Source organism: Notolepis coatsorum (assembly GCF_963971535.1).
Source record: "Notolepis coatsorum genome assembly, chromosome: 8".
Classification (NCBI taxonomy): domain Eukaryota; kingdom Metazoa; phylum Chordata; class Actinopteri; order Aulopiformes; family Paralepididae; genus Notolepis; species Notolepis coatsorum.
This window is the reverse complement of record NC_140172.1, coordinates 85,758,083-85,774,206: the sequence shown is the minus strand read 5'-3', so window position 1 is coordinate 85,774,206 and position 16,124 is coordinate 85,758,083.

Here is a 16,124-nt window from a genome sequence, read left to right as displayed (position 1 = left end):
CATGCAGTATCTGTCTCTAATCCTTTCAATCTCACCATTGTTACACTCTACCGCCCTCCAGGTCCGCTCGATCACTTCACAGATGAGCTGGACATGCTTCTAAGCTCCTTACCGGAAGACGGTACCCCTCTCCTTCTATTGGGTGACTTCAACCTGCCTGACTCATCTCAGTCAGTCATAGTAGTCTCCCTCCTACAATCATTTGACCTGACTCCCACTGCCATGCTTCCCACCCACAAAGCAGGCAACTCCGTGGATCTCATATTTTCCCGTAACTCCAGCATCATTAACACCATGGTAACTCCCCTACATGTATCTGACCATTCCTTCATATCCTTCTCACTAACTCTCATGCTTAACCGAAAGGTCTTCACCCCAACTCAAACCGTCTCACTCAGACGCAACCTGCGCTCCCTATCCCCCTCCACCCTCTCCTCTGACATACTATCCTCTCTACCTTTGAGTGACACCTTCTCTGCTCTCTCCACAGAGATGGCAACCTCCACCCTCCTCTCAGCCCTTGCAACCTCCTTCGACAAGCTCTGTCCCCTCGTTGAGAAACCTGCCCGCCGTTCCCCACCCAGTCCATGGCTGACAGATCCAGTGAGAGAACAAAGACAGGTCCTGAGAGCAGCTGAAAGGAAGTATAGAAAGTCACGCCTCACTGCTGACATCGACACATATCACAACCTCTTGTTAACATTCTCCAAAACCATTACTAATGCCAAAGTTTCTTTCTTTCACCATAGGATCGAGGCCTCTGCCAAGAATCTTCGTAAACTGCATGCTACCATGTCCTCCCTCCTCACTCCCCCCCCACCCCCCCCCCTCCCTCATCTTTCTCTGCCGAAGACTTTGCGATCTTCTCTGAGGAAAAAGTGGAGAACATCCGCAGCTCCTTCTCCCAACCCCCACCCATTCCAAATGCTGAATCGAGAACCTCATCCTTCACTCTGTCATCTTTCTCTCCCATTACAGAAGCCGAGACCCTGACACTGGTAAGGTCGAACTGTCCGACTACATGCCAGCTGGACCGGCTACCCTCCCCACTCCTCCAGACCATAGCACCAGACATCCTCCCATTCCTAACTGCAACCATCAACTCCTCACTCAACTCGGGGGTGGTCCCCACCTCCCTAAAACAAGCCAGAGTCACCCCCCTCATAAAAAAACCATCCCTGAACCCTACCGTCATAGGCAACTACCGCCCTGTCTCTCTTCTCTCCTTCCTTTCTAAAACACTTGAACGTGCTGTATCCAACCAACTTACTGCTTATCTCTTACAGAATGACCTCCTAGACCCTAATCAGTCAGGCTTCAGGACTGGTCACTCCACAGAGACAGCCCTCATTGCGGTCACAGAGGCACTTCACTTAGCAAAAGCGAAAGGCCTCTCCTCTGTCCTGATTCTCCTAGATCTATCTGCAGCCTTCGACACAGTCAACCACCAGATCCTCCTCGCGGCCCTCGCAGGAATGGGAGTGGCTGGCTCTGCGCTGACATGGCTGTCATCATACCTCAATGACCGCTCCTACCAAGTGTCATGGAGAGGGACCCTGTCGGCCACCCGCCCCCTGCGGACGGGTGTCCCCCAGGGCTCGGTTTTAGGACCTCTTCTCTTCTCCCTCTACACTAAATCACTGGGTAACATTATCACGTCTCATGGCTTCTCCTACCATTGTTATGCCGACGATACTCAACTCTTCCTCTCCTTCCCTCCCTCAGATATCCACGTCTCTGAGCGGATCTCGGCCTGTCTGTCCGACATCTCCGCCATGATGACGACCAACCACCTCAAACTGAACCTAAGCGAAACAGAATTGCTCCACCTGCCGGCCAAATCCTCCCCCCTGACCGACCTTTCCATCACAGTCGAGAATGCAGCTGTGACCGCGTCCCCGACCGCCAAGAACCTTGGTGTTGTCCTCGACAACCAGTTGAACTTCTCTGCTCACATCGCAGCGACAACCAGAACCTGCCGATTCCTCCTGAGCAACGTCAGAAGGATCCGCCCTTTCCTGACAAAAGAAGCCACCCAACTCCTCGTCCAATCAACAGTCATCTCCCGCCTCGACTACTGCAACGCACTGCTCGCTGGCCTCCCGGCCACTGCCACTAAGCCTCTTCAACTAATTCAGAACGCAGCGGCCCGCCTGATCTCAAACCTACCGAAGTCGGCCCATGTCACCCCACTTCTTAGGGACCTGCACTGGCTCCCCATTGCTGCACAAATCCGCTTCAAGGCCCTCGACCTAGCATACCGTGCGGCAAAGGGAACCGCTCCCGCCTACCTTCGGTCAATGGTCTCTAACTACACACACTCAAGACCCCTATGCTCTGCATCTTCTGGCCGCCTCGGACCTACTCCTATCCAAGCTCCGGGAGGGTCATCAAAGAGAAGTCGCCTATTCTCAGTCCTTGCCCCACAATGGTGGAATGAACTACCCACCCCAGTTAGGACAGCCGAAACACGTCCAATCTTTCGCCGTCGACTAAAGACGCACTTCTTCAACCATTATCTGAATTAAAAAAAATATATATCTAACCCTAACTAACCATACTCTCATGCACTTGTCTTAATAAACTAACCTACACTGTAGCACTCAACACTTTGATGAACATTGTTACTCAGCTGATAGAGTTGTGCCCTTCCTGATGGCTTGTCGTACACAGTGATGCCGGTAACGTGTTACTAAGTAACGCGTTATTGTAATCTGATTACTTTCCCCCGAAAATAGTAATCTAACGCGTTAATCTTTAAAAGCCAGTAATCTGATTGCAGTTACTTGTCCAAGTGGCTGTGCATTACTATTTCGTTACTATCTCATCATAAATTCATAATGCAGGCGGAATGCAGTATTTTATTTCGTTTTCGACAGTCAAAAATACATTTTGAGCTGTTTTTCTTTTGGGAGTGACGTAGTGTGGCAGTGAAAGGGTTACACAAGAATGTGTCCCGCGGGCCGCGGCGTGACTGGACACTCTGTCTGTGAGTGACTCTGCTTTGGTACAATCACATTCCCCATCCACAGTCTGCGAATCAGAGGCAGAGTAGGGCGGGTCTTCACAGCACGTCATGTGACATATGCGCCAATCGTGTGACAGCAGGGCTCCGTCGTCGGAGAATTCCACCCCAAAACGCTTGGCAAAATTAAAAGTGAGTTTCTGTTCAGACTTCCATCCCAAAACGCTCGTCAGTCACTACTTCACGTTCATATGCGGAGGAAACAAAATACTGTCTACCGCTAAAAACAGCACATCCAATTGCATTGAAAGCATCTGGAATCACAACACTAGCCGACGCTTCGACTAGTAGGTACAGGAGGACTCGGAGGCCAGCCAAACAGCAAAAGAGAGAGATTGTTTCTTTCCCTTTTGATTAATGTATATTTGATGGTGGCAGAGCAAAAGCTCTTATTTGCCAGATTTACAGTTAATTTACATGTTAAAGAGAGACTGATTGTATGTTTATAGAGAGACATTTATAAAAACAATTTAATAGTTACAGTTGATATAATTGAATAGTTCAGCCTGCATTTGTTAGATGTGAATGGATACACTGGTTTTGTAAAACCACTGGCTGGCTGCTCTAATGCTGTGAGCATCATAGACTGTTGCTTTACCATACTTGATGGTACAGAAGCTGAAGCACTAGTTTAACAATTTACGTTATGTGCAGAGAAACAAGTTAAAAACAATTTATGCACTTTCAATAAAGCGTTTAAAAAAACAGTTGGGGGAACGACGACGACTTCGTAACCTAGTTACTTTCAAAGTAACTAAGTTACTCTGATAATCAAGTAATCAGTAAAGTAACTTGGATTACTTTTTAAAGGAGTAATCAATAATCAGTAATCGGATTACTTTTACAAGTAATCTGTGGCATCACTGGTCGTACAGAACTTGTAAGTCGCTTTGGATAAAAGCGTCAGCTAAATGACTAAATGTAAATGTAAATGTAATGTATAAACAAATGGACAAAATGACAGACATTGTAAAGCAATCTAAAGAGGTTAAGAAATGGAAAAACAAATTCAGAAAAAAACACACACAAGGTTGAATCAGAATATGAAATCCTTTGTTACTATAGTTAGTTAATTATTGGTTTTGAAAAGAAAGAGATAGATTAGGTAGATAGATTAGGGAAATAATTAACATGCACAAGAGTCTCTACAAGTTATGTGTCCAGAATGCACGCAACCAAAGGAGACGAAATGGAGAGAAGGCCATCGATCCTCCCAGGCGACCGTGTACAGAAGTTCAACGAATCAGTGAACCAGCACGAGACACACAAGGTTGTGCGGTGGGAAACCAGAGTCTCAAGAGAGGTGGAGAGACGTACCATATCACATCGCATCAGAAACTCTGGGGGGCCGAGACGACACCAGGGGCCACAGGAGGTGATCCGTGAAACACTGGTACGAACGTATAGGTGGAAAAATCACCCCTTGTGACTCCGGGCTGCACCACTGCAGGAGGGCGCCAGACGACGGATAACAGCAAAAAGGCTGTCATTGGGAGCAGCCCTCAGCCAGAAAGACCATCGGCGGAGGACAATGGTGGAGATCGAGGGCATGGCAGAGAGGAGACACCTGACCGACAGCTGTCGGAGAAAGAGAGGGAGATAGAGATGCAGCCGAAAACTAGGGCTTCAATACATCGGAGTCTGATGATGCACCTGTCAGAGTGCAAATACACGAGAGGCCACAGAGGCCACAGAGAACGAAAACTAGACCAAGAAGATACAGCGAGGCTTGAAACCAAGGATGCCTCTATCCCTATTGATTGTGGGAGAAGATTCACCTCTCAACAGGGACGCGGGAAGGGGGGGTGCGGGGGGGTGCTGCAGCACCCCCTCTCAATTATTGCAAAAAAAAAAGAAAAAAAATATATATCATTTTTTTTTTTTTTTTTTATGGCAGTATTTATATATTTGTATATACTGTAACTGTATAACTGTAACACTGTATATTATAAGTTTATCCTGCTCAAAGCATGTCACCATTTTAATATTGTGTGTATTGAGCCGTACTGTATTGTAGCCATTCTCCAATCTGTTAAATAAAGTTTTCATTCATTCATTACACTACTGTATGTACACAATCATACGTGTAAAACCGAGTAGATTTTCGAGTAAGTAAGTAAGTAAGTAAGTAAGTAAGTAAGTAAGTAAGTAAGTAAGTAAGTAAGTAAGTAAGTAAGTAAGTAAGTAAGTAAGTAAGTAAGTATTTATAAAGCACCTTTCATACATGTCATGTAGCTCAAAGTGCTGTACACAGACATATGCATATATAACGATAAAAGCAATAAAGTCACAGTGATCAGTTAAGATCAATATTTTTAATAATAATAATAATAATAATAATAATAATAATAATAATAATAATAATAATAATAATAATAATAATAATAATAATAATAATAATAATAATACTAATAATAATAATAATAATAATAATAATAATAATAATAATAATAATAATAATAATAATAATAATAATAATAATAATAATAACGTAAAAATGAAAATAACGTAAAAATGAAAACATGAAAACAGTCATTTGCTTACCAGTTTGGGAGAACAGGTCCGCACAAACATGTCCGCTCAGTAGCAACCGGAAGTAGGAAATGCACTAAACCAATGCACTTGTACGGTAGGTAGCAATGTTAGCTCTTATAACGCTAGTGTAGTTACGTTTTTATTAGTGGTCAGTGGTATTAGTGGCCAGAGTTGGGTCCACAGGACTTATCCAAGCCCCATGGATCCATCAGTGGCCGCGTATTGTGTGCGTATGTACCCGTTCCCTCATCTAAAGAGTTGGGTCCATAAGACTTATCCAAGCCTTACGGATCCATCAGTGGTCGTGTATTGTGTGCGTATGTACCCGTTCCTTCATCTAAAAAGTTGGGTCCACAAGGCTTATCCTAGCCTCATGGATCCATCAGGTTTTTCCAAGTGATGACAGACTGTCACAGACTGATTGAATGACAGGTGAAACAACAAATTGTATTCACCTCCCGTCTCCCGCCCTTCCCACGCGCCACGAACCACTGAGCTACTGTGATACAGTGCTTGCGCAGTCAGTCGATTTGAGCTAGTAGTCAGACTTTGCTAGCACAGAATGTCTCACTCGCAGAAAAGAAAAATATCAGATTTATTTTCGAAACGTCCCGCCGGTCCCAGTGACAGTCCCACTAAATCTGATAAACGTCAGAGAGAGACAGAGACGACAGGTTCAGCCTCAGCATCAGGTATTGAAGAGTTAACTGAGTCTGTTCCCCTATACCCCCCCTCGGGCGCCAGGGGCTTCCACTGAGGGGTGATGCAAATAGGGATGGGGTGTTATGGCAGGTCATGATGGAAAGAGTGCGCACCGAGTCTGATCCCGAGTTGAAGAATTGGCTCCAAAAGAGAGACAACTGGATGTCCAACAACATCCAAAACGAAATCTTACAGCTGCTTGCCCATGATATTCAGCGACAAATTAGAGGCAAAGCATCCAAAAGCCCAATCTTTGGCTTGAGCGCTGACGGAACCACTGATGTCACTCACTGGAAAAGAACAATTCTCGTGTAATATACAGTTAGCCGATGACAACTTGGAAGCTCAGAACTTCTTTTGGGGTTTTTACAATGCCCGGCCCAGACACAACAGCCGAGACGCTGTTTTTGTGTATAAAATACTTTTACGCCTCGACCTGCCCATGGAGAGGCTGATAGGATACTGTTTTGACGGGGCCAGCAACATGTCTGGGGGGTACAGGCTAGACCAGGGGTTCCCAAATTTTTCAGGCCGCGACCCAAAAAAAACGGTGTCAGAGAGCCGCGACCCCCACTATTATAGGAGGTAAAAAAAAAATTTAAATGGAAATGTATGGTTGAAACATGCAAACGTTCAAACACACACACACTAATAAGCATTGGAGGCTTTTAACCAGGGCCAGACTGGGGAAATCATTCAGGCCAGGAAATATAGCCCCAGTCAGGCCACTTTTTAAGCAGGGGGTCTGGGGGTCCCCCACCAGGAATTTTTTTGTTACAAAGACTTAATTTCCTGCATTCTGGTGCAGGCATTTTTTTTATTTGTACCCTTTAAATGCCAGTGTTTGTGATGGCATCACAACTTATTGTTAAAAAACAGGCTAGCATATGTATGATTAGCAACAACACAGATTTTTATGGATTTTCAGTTTTTTGTAATTGATAAATACAATATTTTATTCAACTTCAGCCCTGATCATAACACCACATATTCATTTTATAATTCTAACCCTTTAAATGCCAGTGTGTGTGATGGCATATATTTGCAATATATCAAATGCAAAGTACATTTTTCTGGGGGGGATTATTACAGGCTAGCATGTGTCAATGATTAGCAGTTTTTCGTAAGGATCCCGCCTCCACCAATCACATGCGGCTCCCTTTGTGTGTGTGTGAGAGCAAGAGAGAGATAGAGAGAGATAGTTCTCCAACTTGTGTGAGTTGCAGTGATCTCCTGGTTGTTCCCCACCTAGGTTATCTAACTATTGCGCTGGTGCAAATAGAAACACTGGCCTGGCCTGCTTCTAAGTTCAGTGGCCTGACCAAAAAAAAAAAAAAAAACGTTTTTTTTTTTTTCTTTTTTTTTTATCTGGCGACCCCCCAGCACCCCCTGCCGTTTTATAGTTCCCGCGTGCCTGCCTCTCAAGGAACAAGAGAGGTAGAACTTTTTTTTTAATTTATTAAAAAATGACATTTTATTTTGATTTTACGATGCTTGATTGCCTTGCATGGCGAAACACAATGTAAGAGAAACAAAATACTATATTTCTCTAATTGTTTATCTTAGTATACTATTAAAATATGAATGGTTTAATTTGGTTAAGCTAAATATAGGAACAACTTTATTAAAACATAAGAAATTCTGTTTGTGTGGATCCCATTGTGGCATCCACAAGAGAGGAATGAAGTAACATTTATGTTCATATGGCCAATAGATTTGATACTATAGTGTATTTCTGATTGATTATTAATGATTATTCAACATTATTATAGCATTATTCAGAATGGCTAGTTAAGAGCAAACCACTGATTAAGTTGGCACACACTCACACACACACACACACCCTCTGTCTCACATGACCCCCCGCCAGGAACCAGTTTCGGTGTAAACCTGATTAACGACACACACACACACATTCATGTGTCCTCCCAGAGACCAATGTCTGAACCAGCACAGGACAAACTGGTTTTAGAGCAATTTGATCAAACACACCTCATGACCAATTGATAGATGACTCACACACTTTCAGCGATCAGAAACCCACCCATCCAGTTGGCCAGTAGTGATAGCCAATTACAGAACAGCGTTAGATTCGGTTTGAGCACATATAAACCACTCATATTGAACAGTAGGACACACACGACAGGACAAGCTGTGTGTCAGAGAGATTCTTTGTATCCTGTGAACGCTACTGTATCCTGCTGCTGTTGCTCTGCTGAATAAATTGACTGAGAAACCTGAAGCCATTGACTTTCAACTCGTATCCAAGCGTCTACTTTCGTGCCGTGAAATTGGTCATTCTATCATCGTTGTTTACAAAGTCACAGCTGATTTGTAACTTCACAGGCGAGGTGTGTCTGTATGCAAATGAATTGAGTGTGAACAAACAGGTGGGATTCATCATTCAACACACCTGGGTAAGAACGGATTTGGACTTTAAGAACAGCTTGATGAATGTGGCGGTGGCTTTTCTTATTTTTCTCTTTTTTTTTATCTACTTTTTTCTCCCATTTTCAATTTTTCTCCCATCCCAATTACAGTGTTTAAAACCAAACCAGTCAGGTAATCTGTCTGTTGTTTTGACTATTTTGGTTTAGTAACATCATCCTCTCAGCTCCACAGCGTTCGCTCATAACTAGTCAAATGCAGAGGCATATGACTAAACCCATCCCAATTACAGTGTTTAAAACCAAACCAGTCAGGTAATCTGTCTGTTGTTTTGACTATTTTGGTTTAGTAACATCATCCTCTCAGCTCCACAGCGTTCGCTCATAACTAGTCAAATGCAGAGGCATATGTACTGTAATAGTTACCATGGAAACAAGTATAGATTCAATTGCATTGTACCCATGACCTTTTTCTAGTTTTTCTCAAATGTAAAAATGTAGATCTAATTTAATTATGCTCAACTCTGCTCCCATCAAATGTTGAATAAGTAGAATCATATAAACCCGCTACCTTGAAAAGCTCCTATGGTAAAATACCATATTTAACAATTAATCTGAAACCAGGCGGGTCTTAAAACTACAACGTGACTCCCCGGTCTATAGTTGGAATAATAACAGACGTGATGAGATGCTATCCATATGAGTCCATAGCGTTAGCTATGTTGTACGTTTCTTTGTTGGACTGCCAAACTGTTAGCATTAGCTAGCAAGTATTTTTTTTTTTATCCTTCCTTTCTCCGATTTTTCTCTGTTTTTCTCCCCGTCCTAGTCATTGTGCCAATTCCCCCCCTCCCCTACCTGCTTGTTGTTCGCATGTTCTCCTACTGGTCGGTACAAGGGAACCCTGAAGTCATCCGCACGCTTCCTCCGACACGCGCGGCGACAGCCAGTGACTCTTTTTTCACCTGGCAGAGAGGACTCATTGGTGAAGTGTAACGCGTGGGAGGTCACGCTGCCTTAATCAAGTCCTGCCTCCGCTGAGCAAGCGCCCAGACCTGACCTGTAGGCGTCGCTGTCCACAACGCCAGATTCCCACCCATGACTTGCCCTCCCCCTAACCCAGCCAAACGGGTTAGTATAGCGATCAGCCCAAGCCCCAAGCAATGCTGACTCCGGGAGTCGAGACCGCAGCCTCTTGCATTGGTGACGAGCGCAATCTCCGCTACGCCACCTGACCGCCCTATTAGCTAGCCATTGAATAGTATCTGCCTGATTTGTACAAGTGATGGCTTATTTTGAAGGTATGAACCTGTACTTTCATATTATGTAAAGAAATACAACAATTTAAATCCCCCTAACAGGCCCAGAATGGGGGGGGGGGGCAGAAACACAAAAAAGCCCAGACCTCAGAGGGTTTTAACGTTGGGTCATTGGCAGCCTGGTCCAAATGCACCCTGAACAGCTCCAACTCAAGATTCACTGTCGCCTTCATTAAGGACAGATCACACCGCTTCTCTGCCAAGCTAACGTAGCGCTGAAGACAGCATTACAACCTGGCAGTGTCACAGGCCAGCCAGTGCTGTGCTGTGTTGATTGTGGTGTGATTAGAGGAGGAAGCAGCCTGCAGGCTTACCGCCTGACCAAAGTGGTTGGACCGTAAGAACAACACAAACACATAAAACATAAACCAGTCAAATAAAATTGAAACATACAAATCAAGTAAAGATGCAGAGAGACATTGATTTGAAGCCATTCCTTTAATCATTTCGTGGCATTTTCAATGACATCATCAAAGCTCTAATTCACTACATTCACTACTACGCCAAGCAAGTCTCTGCTTCATTTCTACTCGTACTACAAGTTATAGTTATTGCATATTATTATTACTGGCATACTATCAATCTACGTGTACATGTACACTACATACCATATTTATATAAATATATAAATACATTTCAACTTGTAGTAACCATACATTATTATTATTATTATTATTATTATTATTATTATTATTATTATTATTATTATTATTATTATTATTATTATTATTATTATTATTATTATTATTATTATTATTATTATTATTATTATTATTATTATTATTATTATTATTATTATTATTATTATTATTATTATTATTATTATTATTATTATTATTATTATTATTATTATTATTATTATTATTATTATTATTATTATTATTATTATTATTATTATTATTATTATTATTATTATTATTATTATTATTATCATCATTATTATTATTATTAGTAGTAATAGTAGTAGTAGTACATAATATACTACATGTATTTAAACTTTAAGCATACATGCAATTCAAGTATACTTCTCCCTATGATACTGTATTATTATAGTACATGATATACTACATATATTAGTAACTAAAAGTATAAATTAGTGTTGTCAATAGATAAAAAAAAATTAACTAATTAATCTCAACATTTTCTGTAATTAATCTAGATTAAAAATTGCATTTTTTTACTTAAGATCGAAGCTTGTAACAGATATTAACTTGAGTAAAATCATGGAATTAATGTAAAATCAACACAAAGAAAGTATATTTAGATTCAAATACTATTTTAATAGTATTTTAATAGTAATATAAATCATATTAACAACAAAAATGTGTTCCATCTTCATGTCAGATGATTTTCAAAAAAGTGCATGAGTCGATGCAAAAAAGAACAAGCAAATATACTGCTGAAAGTTCAGAACGTTGAAGATTTTCCACTCCATAGATTAATTATTTATTTTAATGCTTTAATTAATTTAAATTAATCGCCAAAGTTAAAGCATTAATTGTGACAGCCCTAGTATAAATACATTCATAGTACACTATTGTTATAGAACATGATATACTACATATCCTTTGTGCTAAAGTACTTAGTGTAAATACATATATACATATACACACACACTAGGGTGACCAGATGTCACGCATTGTGCGTGATTGCACAGCAAAACTCTCTTTTCACGCGTCACGCAAATTGAGACCATGTCCCTCTTATTGGTTGTCATCTGCGCGAACGTCCCCCCCCCCAGCCAATGTGAATAGGCGGCCTCTGTCTTTTTATTGACATAGTAGCACTGCACACGCGTTTAAGCGGGGGGCACGCCCCTATTTGAAATCTCTGCAATAGCAAAAAGCTGAGTGACACTGACACTGACAGCTCGTGCAACCCGCCATTAAGAAGAAGAAGACACTGACAGCTAGAACACACTCGTACTTAAAAAAATGCAGGACACACCAAACAAAAAGAGGAGGTGTAGTTACCGTAGCGAATGGAAAACAGAATACCCATAGGTGAGAAATGTCGAGGGGGATGCAGAGAGGGTTTATTGTGAACTTTGCAATAGTTCGTTCTCTATTGGGCACGGGGGGGAATTTGATATAAAACGACATAGACAAGCTGAGTCCCACAAGAAACTTGTTACACAAAAAGAGATGTCAAAATCCATGTTCGCATTTCTCCGACCAAAAGACGTTGGACAAGCAGACAAAATAACTGCTGCAGAGGTAACAACTGTTTACCACACTGTCCAACATGCCCAGTCATACAGATCAGCAGACTGTGGTACCAAGCTAGCCCCTACCATTTTCCCTGACTCTGACACAGCCAAGACAATGGCCTGTGGTCGGACCAATGCAGCAGCCATCGTAACCGACGTGCTAGCCCCTACTTCGGTGGAGAGTTGTCTTAGAGAACTCAAAACGCCAGCGGTTAAGCCACGGGAGGAAACAACCAAAGGTGTGTTAAATTCATGTGTGTATGAGGGTGTAGATTCCCTAAGGGAAATTAAATATATTGCAAATATATTAGGAATATAGTGGGAGTATTGCCAATATATTATTCAATTTATTACAATAACAATATATTATCAAAGGATATATCCACAATATATTTACAAATATACACATGGTAATTATATTGGTGTGTATATTATTCTATTTCCATATATTATGATATGGTGGGAATGGATATTGCCATATATTTCACTAAAATATATTAATAATATACTGCACACATATTTTTGATAATCACATGCTCAACTTCCTGCAGTCAGAGTGCTCATTCCCTGAATCCCTGGACTTGTGAGTTGAGACTTTTGTTACTGCTCCTGCTCTGTTGAGCTTTCCAATCATCACTGCAAGTTCCCCCTCATCCTTCCTCCCCCCTGCTCATTCCCTGAATCCCTGGACTTGTGAGTTGAGACTTTTGTTACTGTTCGTGCTCTGTTGAGCTTTCCAATCATCACTGCAAGTTCCCCCTCATCCTTCCTCCCCCCTGCTCATTCCCTGAATCCCTGGACTTGTGAGTTGAGACTTTTGTTACTGTTCCTGCTCTGTTTGATAAGTGATTGTAAGTCTGGGTGGTAATTTAATTTATTTAATACATTTTGAGTATTATTTATTATTATTATTATTAATTTGACACCCATTAGAGACAAAAGGAAAATAAAAATTAAATGAATAAGGGCAAAACATATTAGGCTTGTGGTCATTTTAATAAGGACAGTGGTGGATGAGCCTTGAAGGAGGGGACAGGGACAGTCCACCAAAAGGGCGGGGGGCTGCGCGCTGGGGGGGGGGGGGGGGTGTCCCATATTGTCCCTCACAAACATACCCTTTGTCCCACATTTGGTTTATTGGGACCTGGTCACCCTAACACACACATATGAAGGTTCATCTGGGGACAAAGGACAAATACAAAACAAAAAGGTTCTCAAGATACTTCAACAAAGGCTCTTAAATGGTACACTTTGGGGTACTTATGGATAGTTTGAAGTACTTTGGGATAGTGAGTACTCTGTGGTCATTCAAGTTACCTAATATGATTAGAATTATATCTCAAATGTAATTGAATATAGTTCTTGTTTTATATAATGTACAGAAATCTCCAGTTAATATTTTAGTGCAGAAAGATGAGCGACCATTTTGGTAATTCTACCCCTGGGTGTTGTTTGTACCAACGACCACCAGCCATTTGCAATAGAACCAACTGTCCTGTTGTAATTAACTGGGGTGAGTTATGTCCTTTTTGCAATTGAAAAGCGTTTGCAATTGCAATATACTTGCAATATACCCTAACCATGTAGATATACCCTAACCATGTAGAGATGCCCTAACCATAGAGATACCCTAACCATGTAGAGATACCCTGACGATGTAGAGATACCCTAACCATGTAGAGATACCATAGATACCCTGACCATGTAGAGATACTCTAACCGTGTAGATACCCTAACCATGTAGATATACCCTAACCATGTAGAGATACCCTAACCATGTAGAGATACCATAGATACCCTGACCGAGATACTTCTAACCATGTAGAGATACCCTGACCATGTAAATATACCCTAGCCATGTAGAGATACCCTAACCATGTAGAGATACCCTAACTATGTAGAGATACCCTAGCCATGTAGAGATACCCTAGCCATGTAGATATACCCTAGCCATGTAGATATACCCTGACCATGTAGAGATACCCTAACCATGTAGATATACTCTAAACTATGTAGAAATACCATAACCATATAGAGATACTTCTAACCATGTAGAGATACCCTGACGATGTAAAGATACCCTAACCATGTAGAGATACCCTAACCATGTAGAGATACCCTAACCATGTAGAGATACCCTAACCATGTAAAGACACCCTAACCATGTAGAGATACGCTAACCATGTAAAGACACCCTAACCATGTAGAGATACCCTAACCATGTAGAGATACCCTAACCATGTAGAGATACTCTAACCATGTAAAGATACCCTAACCATGTAGAGATACCCTAACCATGTAGAGATACTCTAACCATGTAAAGATACCCTAACCATGTAACTTAGATATACCCTAACCATGTAGAGATACCCTAACCATGTAGAGAGATACCCTAACCATGTAGAGATTCCCTGACCATGTAGAGATACTTCTAACCATGTAGAGATACCCTAACCATGTAGAGATACTCTAACCATGTAGAGATACCCTAACCATGTAGATACCCTGACCATGTAGAGATACTCTAACCATGTAGAGATACCCTAACCATGTAGATACCCTAACCATGTAGAGATACTCTAACCATGTAGATATTCTCTAACCATGTAGATATCCTAACCATGTAGATATACCCTAACCATGTTGAGATACCCTAACCATGTAGAGATACTTCTAACCATGTAGAGATACTCTAACCATGTAAAGATACCCTAACCATGTAGAGATACCCTAACCATGTAGAGATACCCTAACCATGTAGATACTCTAACCATGTAAAGATACCCTAACCATGTAGAGATACCCTAACCATGTAGAGATACCCTAACCATGTAGCGATACTCTAACCATGTAAAGATACCATAACCATGTAGATATACCCTAACCATGTAGAGATTACCTAACCATGTAGAGATACTTCTAACCATGTAGAGATATCCTAACCATGTAGAGCAGCGGTTCCCAAACTGTTTTGGCCGTGCACCCCCTGTCACCTCCCGACCTAGCTGACGCACCCCCCAATGGGTTTCTGTTAGAAAAAATTGTTGCTGGTCTCTGTGCACAGATTTTATTTTTTATTTGATCTCTTCCCACGGCGACTATGGATAGGGAATTTCTTTATTTAATTAAAATGTTCACGACAACATGGATGCATGTACTCTGCCAGCATGTTTAATATCCATAATACTAAAGGTTTGACTAAGATTTTTATGAAATTTTATTGTAAAAAAGAAAAAATTAAATAAATCTTTTTTTACCACCATTAGCCTTTTCATGTCACGCACCACCTAGAGGGCGCTCGCGCACCACAAGGGGTGCGCGCACCACAGTTTGGGAACCACTGATGTAGAGATACTTCTAAACATGTAAAGATACCCTAACCATGTAGAGATACCCTAACCATGTAGAGATACTCTAACCATGTAAAGATACCCTAACCATGTAGATATACCCTAACCATGTAGAGATACCCTAACCATGTAGAGATACCCTAACCATGTAGAGATACCCTAGCCATGTATACTCTAACCATGTGTAGAGGATGTTTCCATAAACCCAAAACTAGGTATGTTAACAATTAATCGAAGATCAATTGCTTGCTCATTAAGGATTTACTCGAACGCATGACATTTACTTGATCAAAACAACGATATTATGTTACAATGTTGTTTGTCTCTTATTCCATTGTATCCATCAGTAGAATGGTGTATTTTCAAAGCATGTTTCAATGAATTGATAGAGGGCGCAATATAACTATGATGAGGAGGAAACTACCTCTGTGTCTGAAAAAAATATTCTTGTTCCTGACAATTCCACTATCGGCAACAACACTACTCCTGAATGATATCTCCCAGCTACCGGCTCCCATACAACAAAAAATACCAATTTTAACGGGAGTTACAGCAGCCAAAAAGCTGATAGCCATGAGATGGAAACAACCCGGAAAC